We start from the raw sequence: 14,854 nt of genomic DNA, 5'->3' as shown, positions 1-14,854 counted from the left end.
GCTCTGGCTGAAAACATGGAGCTGCCAAGGCAACTGGCCAGGTTTAAATAGCTGAGCATTGAGACGTATTGTTTTGCTTGAATCGCAAGGGAGGAGTTGAGGAGACCAGCAGAAATGTGGCAGAGTTCTGTCTCTTGAATAGATATCGGTGTCAAATCTGTGCTGGTTTGTAGGCAGGCTCTGGGCGTAGTGTTCTAATTGGCGGAATGGCCTTTCTCATTCCCGGCTTATTTAGTGCTATTACGTTTCCTCGTATCTTTCTCCTGTTTCCGAGTTTCTGAACTTGTCAGATAAGGAGTCAGCTTCCACAGTGGAGTCTTCTGGTAAGTTGCTGGGAGCTTTAAATCTTTCGGTTTTGGACTTACCAATGACTCCGTTTTCTTAACCTCTGGTCACAGCTCTGTGAATGTACTGCACTGTGTGGATGTGAACCATTTGTAACTCCAAGCAGCTAGTGTTTAATACCTGGCCTTTGTTAAGCTTGGATTGCCTAGGAAGTGGGCACTGGAAATTCCCAGTGGGACTTCCAGTTGCACATGGATGTCAGCTGAGGGCAGAATGGAGCTCAGACAATGGTCAAATGCTCTGCAGAGATCCCAATGAAAGATTGACTCCAGTGGAGCTCGGTATTGAGCTGGGCATGAGACAGGTGGTCAGTGTGACCCTGCTGGCATAGTGGTGCCACTCTCGATGAACTCTAACCTGCTGGCGATGTTGATAGTGGAAGATTCATGATTTTTGGAGTAACTAGTGTTGGGAGCCTGGTGCTCCCAGAAAAAAAGCCCAGCAATTGTCAACACCTTTAGCAAAATTTTAAAGTTTATTTATTAGTGTCACAAGTGGGCTTACATTAACACTGCAATGAAGTTACTGTGTAAATCCCCTAGTCGCCACACTCTAGCACCTGTACGGTTACACTGAGGGAGAATTTGGCATGGCCAATGCACCTAACCAGCACGTCTTTTGCACTGTGGGAGGAAACCCACGCAGACACGAGGAGAACATGCAGACTCCATACAGACGGTGATCCAAGCCGGGATTCGAACCCGGGTCCTTGGCACTGTGAGGCAGCAATGCTAACCCGTGATAATAAATAAGAGAAGATGGTGTGAGAGGGGCCCAGCAATGTTGTGAATAAACTTTCCAATTTACCAAAAAGTGCCTTTAGATTATACCAGTTGCCCAGGTACGGGCCTCACTGGAATTCAACAACCTTTAGGGAAGGTTGACCCAATGTTACTTCAGGGGCAGCTTCCACATTCCAGTGGGCCGCACCAGACCCACATATCAAAGAGGTGCGTGGTGCCAGCAGGGGTAAACACGCCCATTCCGTCGCTATAATTTTTTAAACTGAGATCCTTGATGTTGTTGAGAGTTTTTAATTATTGCCGTCACGTCTCACCATCATATTGTCCTCGCTGACCTGTGTGACGTGCTGCACCACAGGAAAGCGACAAAGGTGCGACGCCTCAGAACTCCTTGCCAAGTCTGTGCATTTTACTGAGGTAAAAGCCCACCTGAAAGTGTTGTTAAAACGTTATCCGGGTGACAAATTAGCTGGGCTGATGGATTGATGTGAAGAATTATTGCTGACGTTTAACGCAGTCAGAATGCATTTAATGGGCTTTTAACTGAAGCGTGCGTGGTGTGAAAGGGTTTTACTCTGCAGTTGCTTTCAGAACTACCTTCCACCATTAAGATCCATTTCCCCCTCCACTCCAGCTGCTGTTTCCAACACAACTGCCAATTGCTGTGTCCTCCGAGCAGCAGCTGCTGCTGTGTCTCCCGCCGGCACCATCTCGTTCTGTCATCCGGGGTCTTGCTGAACTCCACCTGACAACAAACCCCAGGCCATCAGTCTCCACATCCTGCCCTATACTGTCCTGCTCAACCCAGCTCCTGTCAGCTGGCACAGTGTTTAGCACTGCCGCCCCACAGTGCCAGGCTCGATTCCTGCCTTGGGTGTCTGTCTGTGCGCGATCCACACGTTCTCTTCTTGCCTGCGTGGGTTTCCTCTGGGTGCTGCAGTTTCCTCCCACAGTCCAAAGAGGTGCAGGTTAGGTTGATTGGCCAAGCTAAATCACCCTCAGTGTCAGGGGGATTAGCAGGGTAAATATGTGGAGTTGCGGGAATAGGGCTGGGTGGGATAGTGGTTGGTGTACACTCAATGGGCCGAATGGCCTTCTTCTGCACTGTAGGGTTTTGATGGAACCACCCTATTCCCTCTTGCGCGTTGGTTTCAGAACTCGTCATGGCTTGGTTCCTCTGCAAGCTCCCTCAGCTCACACTGCACGCGCCCCCCCCCCCCCCCCCCCCCCCAACCTTCTCGTGCCCCACAATTAGAAATGCAGGAATTAACCAAGACAAGTAATTGTTTGGGAAAAGCCATTTTTTTCAATTAAAGGGGTGACTAATTAGACAGTTAAAGGGAAATCAGTAGCTTACATTGATTTTCTAAATATGTCCATTAAGTGTCTCGTATGCGATAGGAAAATTTGGGCATCAAGGGGGCACAATGGTTAGCACTGCTGCCTCACAGCGCCAGGAACCCCGGTTCAATTCCTGGTTTAGGTCACTGTCTGTGTGGATTTTGCACATTCTCCCCATCTCTGTATGGGTTTCCTCTGGGTGCTCCGGTTTCCTCCCACGCTCCAAAGATGTGCAGGTTAGATGGATTGGCCATGCTAAGTTGCCCCTTAGTGCCAGGGATATTAGCAGGGTTAATATGTGGGGTTTACAGGGATAGGACCTAGGTGGGATTGTGGTCGGTGCAGACCTAATGGGCCAAATGGCCTCCTTCTGCACTGTAGGGATTTTATGATCTCTGTAATCTATAGACTAAAAGGCAAAGTAGCTCTATTGATAGGAAGCTGCTTAACTGACAGGATATAAAGAGGATAAGTAAATGTGTTACTAGGACTGGAAGAAAGTTAAGTAGTTTAGCGCTCACTCCACTTTTATTCCCTATACTTATGGCTAATCTGGATTTGGGCATGGGAAGCACAATCTCAAACTGCTGATAACGCAGATGTGGGAGTGTTAAATGATGAGAAAACCTTCAGGAAGATATGTTAAGGTGCTGGGCAAATCAATGGCTAATGCAGTTTAATATAGTTAAGTGTATTGTAAAAAAAATACAGTTAAGTGTAAGGTGACACATTTTGTGAGGGTAAGCAATGAATGGGACAATATATTCTATGAAAAAGCACTGATGAGTGTAGATAAAGAGGCTTGGGGATTCAGACAGAGCAGAAATTCAACTTGAAGCTGTCTGTATAGCACGTGAATTTGTTGATCTCCAGGACAATGGGAGTAGGGAATACAAAGACAGTGTTGGTTGGATAACTCACCGAGTATGCCAGCTTCCGATCGCTACCCGGTGACTCTGTACTGGAAAATACTTGGGCATTTCTTCCACAGTCAAAAATCCTCCTTCCCCTTCCCTCATTGCCCAGTGTTCACTGCCCAAGCTCACACTTGAAGCACAGCTACTTGGCACCTGGATCTGTGCTCTAGGACAGCATCAATCGTTTGCAAAGAATCAGAATTTAATGAGGTGAACACTCCATTTTGTTAATATTGTAAGGTGAGGGAGGTGCTGCTCAGGGTGTGAATAAAGAACAAAACAAAGAATAAAGAAAATTACAGCACTGATCCTTGAGGAACGCCACTTGTCACAGCCCTCCATTCAGAAACCACTGCTACCCTCTGTCTTCTATGATCGAGCCAGTTCTGTATCCACCTTGCCACTCATCTCGGATCCCATGCGACTTTACCTGCTGCACCAGTCTGCCATGGGGGACCTTGTCAGAAGTCTTACTGAAGTCCACGTAGACAACATCCACTGCCCTACCCTCATCAATCATCTTCGTCATTTCCTCGAAAAACTTGATCAAATTAGTGAAACACAACCTCCCCTTCACAAAACCATGTCACCTCTTGCTAATATGTCCATTTATTTCCAAGTGTATTTGAATGTTTTGCTGGCAAGTGCGTGTTTGTGTCTGTTCGCCCCACTAGTCTGACTCACTGGACTCTGCCTCATATTCGAGGGCAGTTATTCACTGTATTGGCAGGAGAGTGTCTAAATCACTATTGCAAAGATTAAATTCAATGTATTACAACATGGTAAATTAATCCAAAGATGTGTGGGTTAAGTGCATTGGCCAAACTAAATTGCCCCTTAGTGCCCTGGGTGCGCAGGTTAGGAGGATTAGCAGGGTAAATATGCGGGGTGACAGGAATAGGGCCGGGGTGGGATTGTTATTGGTGCAGACTCAATGGGCCGAATGGCCTCCTTCTGTACTGTCGGATTTCTCTGAATTACCAACCTGCATGAAGTAGTGTTTGTGTGTGAGAAGTAACTATTTGTAACATTAGCACGGCATTGTTTTATCTGCTGTTTCAATTCTGAGATACTCATTTTAAATGGGAAAATGCTTGAACGGAAGACAAAGTTACTCGGATGTGTTTGGTGTTGCATGTTGATATGACCAACCACTATTGTTTCCAATGTAAGCATTGCTGGTGTGACCATATTTATAGCAAGTGTGGTGGGCCTATTTCTTCAGTGAGTATGAGTATCTTGGTGTGATACATCAGAGTGCATTCAAGGAACTATTTTAACCCAACCAGACTGACAGGATTGGACTGTCCACCTGATTTTGCAGTGAGGTTGGTCCACAGTAAAACAGACAGGTGGTAAAATCAGGCGTCTGATCCAGTCTCATCAGATTAGGTTAAAATAGCTCTGCCAACCATGGTGATGGAGCCAGAGCAGGAAACGGTGTTTCTGACCCACAGAACCATCAAATGATCCCGTCAGCATTTTACATCCATCCAACAAACCTGAAAACTCGTTTGGTCCGATAATGATTCAGGTACTTTCAGAGAGGGAGGATTTGAACTTATGACCACTGGGCTATTGTGTCAGAGCAATATACCATTCTGGAATTCAGAACATAGGAACAGGAGTAGGCCGTTCAGCCTGTTAAGCCTGATCCTCCGTTTAATATGATCGTGGCTGATCAGGCACATCAGCGCCTTTTACACCCACTATCCCCATTATCATAGAATTCTCACAGTGCAGGAGGCCATTCAGCCCATTGAATCTGCACCAACCACAATCCCACCCAGGCCCTATTTCTGTAACCCCACATACTTACCCTGCTAATCCCACTGCCACTAGGGTCAATTTGGCATGACCAATCAACCTAACTCGCACACGTTTGGACTGTGGGAGGAAACCCACGCAGACACAGGGAGAATGTACAAACTCCACACAGTGACCCAAGTCCGGAATTGAACCCGGGTCCCTGGTGCTGTGAGGCAGCAGTGCTAACCACTGTTCTGATTTGATTTATTATTGTCACCTGTATTAGCATACAGTGAAAAGTATTGTTTCTTGTGCATTATACAGACAGAGCATACCATTCATAGAGAAAGAAACGAGAGTGTGCAGAACATAGTGTTACCGTCATAACTATAGTGTACAGAAAGATTAACTTAATGCAAGGTAGGTCCATTCAAAAGTCTGACAGCAGCAGGGAAAAGGCTGTTCTTGAGTCAATTGGTACGTGACCTCAGAATTTTGTATCCTTTTACCAATGGAAGAGAGAATGTCTGGAGTGCCTGGGGTCCTTAATTATGCTGGCTGCAGTGGGAAGTGTAGACAGAATCAATGGATGGGAGGCTGGTTTGCGTGATGGATTGGGCTACATTCACGACCTTTTGTAGTTTCTTGTGGTCTAGGTGTTGGCCCCCTCCGGTGGCACAGTGGTTAGCCCGATCACCCTTTACGGTATTGTTCATAGGAAATCTATTAATCTCTGCTTGAAACACACTCAATGACTGCGCTTCCACTGCCCCCTGTGGTAGAGAATTCTAAAGATTCACAACCTTCTGTGCAGTGAACTTGTACCAGTGAATTGTGGCGCAGCACAATTACATGCAGATGTTAGCCAGATTGGACCACTTCTACACACGGCAGCGGAACGAAAGGATATTAAAATTAACATGAAATAAGAGTTTGAAGGGGTATGTTATTGAAATATAATTGTTGTCAGCAATCGAAACAAAACATACACACATTTTGTTCTGATTAATATTATTTGTATATTTTGTCATGTGTTCCTGCATATAGAACATTACAGCGCAGTACAGGCCCTTCGGCCCTCGATGTTGCGCCAACCAGTGGAACGAGTCTAATGACCCTCTAACCTAACCTATTCCAGTGTTAGCCATATGCCTATCCACTGACCATTTGAACGCCCTTAAAGTTGGCGAGTCCACAACTGCTGCAGGCAGGGCATTCCACGCCCTTACTACCCTCTGAGTAAATACATACATTTTGAGTGAAATTAAAATCAACATTGTAACAATGTATCTTCACTATTTACTTTGGAGACCTACTTAAACACTGGGGAAAAGTCCTCCCTCTCCCCCACCCTCAGCATCAAAGAGCCTCAACTCTGCATTCAGTGAGCATCAGATGGTGAGGGGATTGAGGATTTTTCTGTCTGAAAGCATGACTCTCCTCCAAAAATGATTTTTTTTTTAACCCAGTGTAAAATCCATAACATGGAGCTGCTTTAAGCCGCAGAATATCATCTCAGCCGACAATTAGGAGTTGGGATTCTCTCGGTAAGGTTGAGATTTAGTAGCTCCATAAATGCCAGGTAGGATGTTCCCACCTCTTGGCTCAGAAGCTCTGGATCCATTACCTGAAGGCTGCATTTTAACACGGTAACAGATAGATGCAGCTCCGTGAGGTGACCTCCTCCAAATGTGTTTCATTCCAGGAGAACAGAATTTTTGTAGTGCAGAAAGAGGCCATTCAGCCCATTGTGCCTATACTGGTTCTCTGAATGAGCATTTCACTTAGTTTCATTCTACCGCCATCACCCTGAACGTTCTTTCTTTTCAAATAATTGTTGAATTCCTTTGTGAATGTTTTGATTGGATCTGCCTCCACCACCCCCTCGGGCAGTGCATTCCGGACTTGAGAAAGTTATTTCCCATGTTGCTTTTGCTTCTTTTGCAATTTACTTTTAATCTGTGCCTTCTAGTTCTCAATCCTTTCACAAGTAGGAACAGTTTCTCTCGATCCAGACCCTTCATGATTTTGAATATCAAATCTTCTCATCCCAAGCTGGTGCCTTCATGTCAATAAGTACAGACAGCCCACCCAATACCATCTCCTTCTCTATCTCAAACCCTTCCAGTGCCTGAATTACCTCCTCTGTCACCAGGGTCGTCTTCCTTGGTGAAGACAGATGCCAAATATTCATGTAATACTTCAGCTATGGCCCAGACCCGTTCTAATGCCATTGAAGTTGGCTGTATCTCAGTTCATGATTCTCACTCCAGTTGGTCCCTTGTCCTTTTCCATAGTCAGCCTAAAACTTGGGAATCAATGATCGCTGTCTCCGTAATGTCCTCCGACTAACACTTGATCCACTTGGCCCAGCTCATAGCATTCGAGGTGGCGCTGGAACAACGTGATTCCTTGCAATCTGTCCCCAGTATACCTTTTAATCTTATCCTTTACTCTTGTTTTATTCTCTTAAAACTTAACTCTAACTCTCTTAAACTCTGGTCTTTCTCCATACCCCAGCTATGACAGTTAGACTACATTTTGCACCCTCTCCTATCCTTCTCACCTATGCTTTATCTGGATAGTGCACAAGAAACAATACATTTCACTGTCTCCCAGTACATGGTGACAGTAGATCAAATTCTCAAGAACCATGTCATGCAGCACCTCCTTTGTTGTTGGACTGGAAACATACTGCTGAAGAAAATTATCCCAAACACACACAAACTTCTTGTCCCTCACTGCCTTTTATACCGCTACTATTCCAGTCTAAATTCAGTGAATCGAAGACCACTTATTATAATTGTTCTATATTTTTTGCATCTCTCTATAATTTCCTTGCAAAATTGTTCTGCTTTCCACATTCTTTCCACTATTTGTTTGTCTCTAGACTATGTCGAGTGATGTAATTGCATCTGTTTTGTTTTTTTGGCTCCAGCCCTCGATCCCCAGGACAGCAATTCAATGCTCTCCTTAATCAATACCATCCCCCTCTTCTTCCTTTCCTATCTTTCCTGAAAACTTTGTATCCAGGGATGTTTCACACTCAGTCCTGCCTTCCTTGGAGCCAGGTCTCTTAATGTTATGAAATAGGGAACATAGGAATGAGGAGCAGAAGGCATTCAATCAGATCATGGCTGATCTCTTGGTCTCGGATCCACCTCCCCACCTGCTCCACATAACCCTTTATCCTGTTTTTTTTTAAGTTAGAAATGTATCTTCCTTGAAGCATTCAAAGATTCAGACTCCACTGCACTATTGGGCAGCTGGTTCCACAAATTCACCAACCTCTGCGAGAAGTACTTTCCGTTCAGGCGGGTAAGTGGAGCTGAGTCCACGAAAAAATCAGCCGTGATCTTATTGAATGGCAGAGCAGGCTCGAGGCGCCAGATTGCCCACTCTTGCTCCGAGTTCTTACGTTCTCTTTTACTGCCTTATCCGACTCTGCATCTCAAAGCTTCCTCCCATTCCCCACGTCTTCATTAAAAGTTGGCGCCAGTACGTTGGAGTTCTCCCTAAATTAGGAATTCGGGGATGGGACGGGGATATCAGGTGGTGCATTGAAAAAAGAGCTTCGGACTTTTGAACAGTACAGCTGGTAGGGGCTGGTTGTACCTTTGTTTAAACTTCAGCTGGTATGAATAGAGAGCATGGGGAGAGAGTCGCCTGAGATGCCAGTGTGCGAGCAGCTGACAGACGTGCCTGGAATTGTGAACAAGCGGTGGCATTTTCACACAGCTGTCACCTCGGCACAATGCAAGACGGTGTCGGGTGTAATCAAATTAATAATGGTGCAATTAAATCCAAATGAATATCTGCTAAAGGCTTTTAAGAAGTGTGTTTTATTGCAGAGGCAGATGATTAAACATACACACGCGCAATAGTTCTGCCGAAATAGTAAACAGGATATTAAAAAAAACCTGCAGGTTAGCCAAGCGGAGGATGGTTTGAGCTATTAAACTGACAAGTGGGATATACCACAAATCTTCATGTAACGTGATAGATGTGGATGAGTCCAGGGTTGTGAGTGATGGCCCTGTAGTTCAGTGATTACCGGAGGAAATTAGCAACAGTTGGGTTTGGCTGCATTCTCTTTAGTAATTGTACACCACTCACTAGATCCCTCTGATATTTAGAGCGTACAATGTTACCTTGTCACTGACTGCTAACATGTCATATGGTTAGGAACATTGGAACGTAGATATTAGGGGCAAAAGTGGGCAAATTCAGCCCTACGAATCTACTTCGCCATTCAATCGGATCTCTCCCTGGTCTCAAATCCTCCTCCCCACCTGTTCCCCATATCCCTTTATCCTTTTTGTTTATTAGGAATATATATCTATCTCCTTCTTGAAACCATTCAGCGATGAGGCAGTCAGTTCCACAAATTCTCCTCCTCATCTCAGTGTTAAATCTACCACCTCTTAACCTACACCTGTGACTACTTGTTGGCAGGTGGGCAGGGGGGTAGGGGTAGGTGAAGAGTGGGGGGGGGGGTAGGGGTAGGTGAAGAGTGGGGGGGGGGTAGGGGTAGGTGAAGAGTGGGGGGGGGGGCGGGGTAGGTGAAGAGTTGTGGGGGGTAGGGGTAGGTGAAGAGTGGGGGGAGGGTAGGGGTAGGTGAAGAGTGGGGGGAGGGTAGGGGTAGGTGAAGAGTGGGGGGAGGGTAGGGGTAGGTGAAGAGTGGGGGGAGGGTAGGGGTAGGTGAAGAGTGGGGGGAGGGTAGGGGTAGGTGAAGAGTGGGGGGAGGGTAGGGGTAGGTGAAGAGTGGGGGGGGTAGGGGTGGGTGAAGAGTGGGGGGGGTAGGGGTAGGTGAAGAGTGGGGGGGGTAGGGGTAGGTGAAGAGTGGGGGGGGTAGGGGTAGGTGAAGAGTGGGGGGAGGGTAGGGGTAGGTGAAGAGTTGGGGGGGGTAGGGGTAGGTGAAGAGTGGGGGGGGTAGGGGTAGGTGAAGAGTGGGGGGAGGGTAGGGGTAGGTGAAGAGTGGGGGGAGGGTAGGGGTAGGTGAAGAGTGGGGGGAGGGTAGGGGTAGGTGAAGAGTGGGGGGAGGGTAGGGGTAGGTGAAGAGTGGGGGGGGTAGGGGTAGGTGAAGAGTGGGGGGGGTAGGGGTAGGTGAAGAGTGGGGGGAGGGTAGGGGTAGGTGAAGAGTTGGGGTGATCTGGGAGGTTCAACACAAGGGGCAGGGATTGTTTAATCAACTAGCTGTACTACGATGGCTGTGATGTTTATACTGAGAGCATTGGGTTCTTGCTTTCTAGGGCAAAAGTTGTAATTCAGGGCTCCCAGTTGATCCAGTGTTTGCATCCCCCGTTACCCATCATTGACTGATGGCCTTCCTTGGCAAAAGCCTGATGAATTGTGGTGCCAAGGTGGACCAGAAATCTTTCCCCTCGTACAACGATTCTCCGAGCAGCTGTGACGTACATTGTCTTGTGTAGCTTTTTGTTGACTTTTTAAATCTGTCAGCAGAGTAAGGGTTAAGGGCTGAAAAAGGATGAAGATTCCTCGCATTCTTCCAGGACGGTTTCCTTTGCGCTTGGCAGCAGAAATTAATGTCACTTGATTCATTTTGTTTCTCTCGCTTGTCTGTCAGGCGCGTGTCGTATTTCTGGACAGTTAGCACATCAGTTTTCCATGAATTATTTCCTTTGAAGGCAGGGTTGGTTTTGACTCCTCTCGCCGTTGCATGGGGTGCTATTCGTTCTGTTTGAGTCCTCCCTTGGAGAATAAAAATAATTGAGCTTATGCATTCATTTAATGGGGGGGTGAAATGTCCCAAAGTGCTGTACCGTTGATGAAGCGTGGACACTGTTGTAACACACAAATCACAGCAGATAGTTTGTGCACAGCGAGATCCCACAAACTGCAATCAGATAATCCATTCTGTGGCGGAATAAATATTGACTAAGAGATGGGGTCGAACTCCCCTGCTCTCCTCTGTAAAAGTCCCATGGGATCGTTTCCCTGTCAGGTCCTTGGCTCAGCGAGCCATCCGATAGATCAATAATAAACATTGTGCTGGCGTGGTGGGATTCGTAGGATCAATAAACCCTTGGCGTGTACACATTGGGGGTGGGGTGCTAGAACGTAATGGTAACATTGGATCTGTTGTGGTGTGACCGATGGAAACAAACTGTAAAGGTCAGCTGACCCAGCAAACCATGTAGCCAATGATGTGACGATCAGCTGACTCGGGACGAATAAGAACCTGTTGGGAATTGTCCAGGAGTTTGGAAAGGCCCAGGATGAGGCCTCAAGTGTTGGAGTAATGAAGTTTCTTTATGAAACCTTTTTCTTGGATTTATCTGTTGGAGTAAGTTTTGGCTCATTTCATCGCCTATAACCGAAGTGTACCTTCTACTGGATAAACACTATGGGGGGTGGGGGGAGGGGATAGAGAATGGTCACCCAAGGGATGTGAGTATTATGCTGGATGCAGCCCAGATGTTAGATTTGCATGCTTCATGTCTCCGTTTGCCAGAGACTGGTGACATTTTGTGACTCCGAGGCAAGCGTTAAGCTGAAGGACAAGGTTTTGTTGGGGCCTTGATTCCTCAACTGGGATTCTGAACCTATATCGTATGGGAAGCAGTTAACCTGGCAACGCTGGTCTGAACTGGCCAATGAGTAGCTAGAAAGTGCACTTGCTGTCCAGTGGAGGACGGCAGGGTAGGAAGGAGATACTCCTGAAGCCGTCCAGCTCAGCAGGAGTAGCGGACGGACTTTCCAGAAACAAAGTGCCTCCATCTTTACATGCCCTCTCAGCACCTTCGAAAATAAAAATGGCCACAACTGTGGGTCACCTTCGCAGAGGATTCATCCCTTCACAAGGGGGCGCTGACCAGGAAAGGCAGGGAGAGCTTCAAAGCCTATCGGGAGCGCTGACCTTCATGACGTGCTACCAACAGGCTGCCCACAGGCAATTGGCCTAGTTCCCAATGCCACAGGGATTTGCCCATAGACTAACTGGCCACTTCCGTTTGGAATAGACCATTTCCTCATGTGAACTGGCTCCCCGCCACACCCAGGTGGTTAGCACTCAAATCTCCATCCCACCTCCGGGAAACTGGCTTGCGATGCTCATGGTGCCAGTACAATCAGTCTCCTGTCGCACCCAACAAGTACGTAGCTGTTTTGGGGTAACCATTCTTCAGCAACCATTTTTGAGGTGGGTAATGGTGCCTGCTGTTGTTGCCAAGTCCTGGCTGTGCTGGGCCAGCTGCTCCCAGTCAGGGCAGTGTTTGGAGTCTGATCATTGGTTTCAGCGTTCCTGGGCTAAAAAAATGGTAATAGCTTTATACAATCTTAATTAGGCCGCACATGGAATATAGTGTTCAGTTCTGGTCACCTCACTACTAGAAGGATGTGGAGGTTTTGGAGAGGGTACAGAAAAGATTTACCCAGTTGTTGCCTGGCATGGAGGACATTAGCTACGAGCAGAGGTTGGAGAAGCTCGGTTTGTTCACACTGGAATGACAGAGGTTGAGGGGAGACCTGATAGACGGCTACAAGATTATGAGGGGCATGCACAGAGTGGATAGTCAGAAGCCTTTTCCCAGGGTGGACGGGTCAATTACACGGGGGCGTAGGTTTAAGGTGTGAAGGGCAAGGTTTAAAGGAGATGTACGAGGCAAGTTTTTTTACACAGAGGGTGGTGGATGCCTGGAACTCAGTGCCAGGGGAGGTAGTAAAAGCAGGTACAATAAGGGGCATCTGGACAAATACATGAATGGGGTGGGAGTTGGGGGATATGATCCCTGGAAGGGTAGGGGGTTTTAGTTCAGTCAGGCAGCATGATCGGTGCAGGCTTGGAGGGCCGAGGGGCCAGTTCCTGTGCTGTAATTTTCTTTGCTCTTTGTTTTTTGAAAGGAAATAGAATTAGCTAAAGTTTCCTGTTTCTAGTAACCAGCCGGTGGTTTAAGATGGCACACATTTACACTCCCAGAAAGGATGAAATTTAGCTCTGCTGTGATGCCATCGTGGTTGAATAGGTTGTTATCTCGATAAGTCTTAAACGATCTCAGCGTGTCCAAAGAGAACAGTACAGCACAGGAACAGGCCCTTCGGCTCTCCAAGCCTGCGCCGCTCATGCACCCAACTAGATCATTCATTTTTATCCCTCCATTCCCAGCCTGTTCATGTGACTATCTGTTCATGTATGAATGGGCGGCTACTGTTTAGTTCTGCACTGCAGAAAGACCGTTTGGTCAAGCGATCCGGCACTTTGTAGAGTTACAGCTGAAGACTTGGCGGCACAGTGGTTAGCACTGCTGCTTCACAGCACCGTCACTGTCTGTGTGGAGGCTGCACATTCTCCCCATGTCTGCATGGGTTTCCTCCAGGCACTCCAGTTTCTTCCCACAGTCCAAAAGACGTGCTGGTTAGGCGCATTGACTTTGTCAGAGGCTTTGCTGAAATCCATGTAACCGATATCAACCGCACAACCCTCATCTTGGTCACACGCTCATAAAATTCAATCAAATTTGTTCGGCATGACCTCTCTCTGACAAAACCATGCCGACCATCCCTGATCAAACCTTGCCTCTCCAAATGGAGATCGATTCTCTTCTTCAGAATCTTCTCCAGTAGTTTTCCAACTGCAGACATGAGACCCACTGGTCTAATTCCCTGGCTAATCTCTACAACCTTTCTTATATAGTGGGACCACATTAGCTGTTCTGCAGTCCTCTGCCACCTCCCTAGTAGCCAGGGAGGAGTTAAAAATTTGGGTCAGAGCCCCTACAATTCCCTCCCTTACCTCCGACAGCACCCTGGGACACAATTCATCCCAACCCTGAGATTTATCCGCTTTTAAACCTGCCAATACCTTTCCTCAATGTACCCAAACAGGAGCCGGAGTGTGGCGACTAGGGGAATTACACAGTAACTTCATTGCAGTGTTAATGTGTTATGACACTAATAAATAAATAAACTTTAGAAAAGGCAGAAAGGATTTAGGAAGATAGTGTTTTATGACACTTCCACACTCTCCACCTGTAATATTTAATTCTCTTCGCTATGGGAGTGAGCCAAATGTGACTGGTCAAAGTGAGAAGCCATAGTATCCCAGGCCTTTTTCATGAGGTTGTTTTGTTGAACTCCCTATCATCAACTGTTCATTTTGTTTATTAAAAACAGAAAATGCTGGAAAAACTCAGCAGGTCTGGCAGCTGCTGGGGGAGAGAAACAGGGTTAATTCTTCCTTGAAACCTCTTCAGAGTTAGGGCAGCACAGTGGTTAGCACAGCTGCCTCATGGCGCCATGGGTTCAATTCCAGCCTTGGGTCATGATCTGTGCGGAGTCTGCACCTTCTCCCCGTGTCTGCCTGGGTTTCCTCTGGGTGCTCCAGTTTCTTCCCGCAGTCCAGAGATGTGCTGGTTATATTGATTGGCCACCCAAAATTGCTCCTTAGTGCCGGTGAGACCAGCAAGGGTAAACATGGGGTTTTGGAGGATGGGGCCTGGGTGGAATTGTGGCCGATGCAGACTCGATGGGCCAACTGGCCTCCGTTTGCACTGTAGGGATTCTATAATTCAATTCTATGATTCTGAAGAAGAATGATTTTTGGACCCAAAATGCTAATTCTATGAGCAGAATTTTCCATCCTGCCCGCCAAGGGAATTGTAGGGGGCTGAGGGTAGATCATGCAAAGGAGCGTTAACCTCAGGTGGGATTTTACGGCCTTGGGCCGAGCAGGACAGGAAAATCCTGCCCTGTGTCTGTCGCTTTCCACAGATGCTGCCGGACCCGCTGAGATTTCCCAGC

General features: G+C 47.0%; 1 protein-coding gene across 17 annotated transcripts in view; it reads left to right on the top strand.

Moving 5' to 3' along the window:
* Nucleotides 1-14,854, top strand: part of celf2 (cugbp, Elav-like family member 2) — a 614,034-nt gene that overhangs the window by 403,253 nt on the left and 195,927 nt on the right. The gene's annotated exons all lie outside the window — the stretch shown is intronic.

This window comes from Carcharhinus amblyrhynchos, chromosome 19, assembly GCF_965287045.1.
Source record: "Carcharhinus amblyrhynchos chromosome 19, sCarAmb.v2.hapA, whole genome shotgun sequence".
Taxonomy (NCBI): Eukaryota; Metazoa; Chordata; class Chondrichthyes; order Carcharhiniformes; family Carcharhinidae; genus Carcharhinus; species Carcharhinus amblyrhynchos.
The sequence above is the reverse complement of the archived record's forward strand: the minus strand, read 5'-3'. Positions and strand labels throughout refer to the sequence as shown.